This window comes from Lactuca virosa, chromosome 9 (assembly GCF_052849685.1).
Source record: "Lactuca virosa cultivar CGN04683 chromosome 9, Lactuca_virosa_CGN04683_v6, whole genome shotgun sequence".
NCBI classification, from domain to species: Eukaryota; Viridiplantae; Streptophyta; class Magnoliopsida; order Asterales; family Asteraceae; genus Lactuca; species Lactuca virosa.
This window is the reverse complement of record NC_136434.1, coordinates 30,168,640-30,171,825: the sequence shown is the minus strand read 5'-3', so window position 1 is coordinate 30,171,825 and position 3,186 is coordinate 30,168,640.

Sequence of the window (3,186 nt, the reverse complement as noted above, 5' to 3'; positions counted from 1 at the left end):
CCTTGAGCAAAGATCCAACAAGCAAGCTCCTTTACCACCTTGTAGCATATTTTTTAGACCATTGTAAGTCCTCAAGTTCCAATCTTTATGTGCTATGCTTCTAGATATAGGTTTTTATGCGTTTTCCTCCATGTCTGGGAGAGTGTGAGTGGATGGATTCCATAAAGTTGGCAACTTTCTGGATCGTTGACGTCCATTTGATGTTTAGTGATCCATATCTAAGGTCTAGCTGGGTTTTGGCTTCATGCATTAGATTTCGACCCCATTTCCACCAATGTTGTGACCTAGCTTGGGAAAGATATGCATGTCTATAAAGCAATAATTTTTATGACTCATTGGGTGTAAGAAAGCCTTCTAAAAAGTACGGATGTGTAACTTAGAGGATTAAGAGCTTAATGCATTAAGCTGGACATAACAAGTTCCACGGCATGGTGGGTTGGCTAGCACGACGTGGCGATAAGCAGTCTTCGTGACTGTTTTGTTGTGAGGTTACCATGATGTGGCAAGTAATTATTTATGACGTGGTGGCCCACTAATAGACTTTTGACTGTTGACTTTTTGACCAAGTTGACTTTGAGCCAACTTGAGGGTTTTTGGGTTATAGATTAAGGATTAGTCCATGTTTGTTGTATATGTGACTCCTAGTACCCATTCTTGGATTCGTGTGAGCTGTACTATTTATCTACTAGACTGCAGGGTGAGTTTTCTCATTATACTTTGTACTACAATATGTATCCTTGTGTGTAGGATGTTGGTATGTTGTAGTGATCTATTAGATTGATAGATCTGTCTGATTACCTATGTTTGCAGGTTATTGTTTATTGTTTTGCATATGTCAACATATTGTGGTTGGGTTGAGGCAATCATGCTTTGTGTCGTATGCCAAGATACACGGGCGGTCCATGTGTACTAAAGGCCTTATGAGGCGGTCCAGTCGGACTGTAGGCCCAAGTGAACGGTCGAGGTGTAGTGTAGGCCTTGCGAGGCGGTCCAATCAAACTGTAGGCTCATGTGTGCATGCATTGTATGTGTATTTTTGTGTGGAGTATTTTGGGGAACTCACTAATCTTTGGCTTATAGTTGTGGATTTAAATGTTTTAGGTACTTTAGAGGATCAGGGGAAGGCGAAAGCGTGATTGTACACATCATCCTGTTGATTTATATTTGAGAGATGTTCATGATACTCTGATTTTTATGGTTATGTTTCGAAACAACGAATTAGATACCTTATGATTTATGGAAATATCTTTGAAAATTTTTAAAAAAAATTTACTATGTTTTTTTGCCGTTACATTATAGGCTTGCTATATATTTTTCTAGTATATAATACTATTTGGGATTAAGTTTACGAAGCCAAACTACAATCCCACAAGGTTCGATGTAAAGAAAAATGACGGAAGAATCAACTTTGGTTTGTGTCAAGTTTAAGTCAAGGATGTGTTGATTTAGTTCGGGTAACACAAGGCATTCAAAGGGAAACCAACCCATGTTTCCACTAGTGTTTCAAACAAAACCAGTAAATTCGATGATGAGGAATAAGAAGATTTGGATTTGAGAGATACAAGTGTGATTTGTTTATGTCTAGCAAAGATTTTTCTAGCAAATATGCATGTGATTTGGGAAAACTTAAGCAGACGTATCAATTCAAAGGAATCCTAAATCAGTTGTATCTCAAAGAACAGTTTCATACTCTTCGTATGAATGGAGATATAAATTTTTTAGATCATCTAAGTGTTCTTAATAACATCATGTTAGAAGTAGAGGCTATCAGAGTGAACGTCAAAGATGTGAATAAAACATTGAGGCTCTATTATCTTTTTCATCTTACTATGAGTATACGAAGTTCATTATGATGTAGGGGAAAGAGACCCTGAAGTGTGCAGATGTTATTGGAAAAATTGTATACGAGGAGATGTAACTTCCCAAAAATTACAATAAATTTAAACTTTTAATAAACTCATTTATGTAATAAAGAATCCTAATCATTCGTTACTTAACCAAAACCCATTAACTATAACCATAAATAATCATACTAATACAATCTATTATGTTCACAAACTAACAACCAAATAACGGAAATAGAAGCAACTATGTGTTCATCATTTATAAAAATCATCAAGATGTGCCATGTGTACAGTAAATCTATGCATTTCTGTTTACTAGTACCTGCAATGCCTGAAACAATGATTTTAAGAGGGAAAGGGTAAGCATAAAGCTTAGTAAATTCTAACGCAACATCATACATCAATATACATACTTTACACCTATCACACAAATAAAACATACATGCCAATGATTCATAATCCAAACATACCACATATGTAAACAACTAACAAAACAACAATTGATAATCCAAGCATATAGGTCAGGTAAACCAACAGAACAATACTACACATACAAGTTTAAAAACACATCAATAAACAAGCATCTACTAGAGACTCGACATTTCTGCCTTCAGTCTATTGACTCGGTAATACTGCCTTCAGTATATTGACTCGACATTACCGCATTCAATGTATTGACTCAACATTACTGCCTTTATTCTATTGAATCGACTTCAGTATATCGACTCGATATTACTGCCTTCAGTCTATTGGCTCGACATTACCGCCTTCAGTCTATTGAGTTTACGTATATGCCTTCAGTCAACCGGATCGACATTGCTATCTTCATCCCAAAATACCACATACTATCAATACATTCCACACAACCTATTATGCAACGTAGATTTCAACGACACCCCGAGAAATCCAACAAGATTAGTACATGTAACAACCCTCCTAGAATGAATGAGAACTCCAATCGATCTAGCACCACAAAGAAGAACACACAATCACCACTACCCTACGACAACCCCAACATGATTGTACCTCTCCTTCTCTCGTTTTTGCTTGAAACATCGGCTACACAACACGCTAAAAAACGATTCCTTTAAGTTGGACGTAAGTTTGATCATCTAAGGGTTAATTTGGGTTGTAACAAAAAGTCCCACACACTCTCGTCGATACGAATAGGCTTAAAATTTTGAAATTTCAGTTTGCACCCTAAAATTTTCCATTATGACAGTTTTTCCTGAAAAACAATATTCTTTGCATCATAAGTTTTCTAAATTGCCAATTTCAACCCCTAATCTGGAAAATATTTCCAAATACTTCAAATACTAATTTATTAATTATTTTTATTATT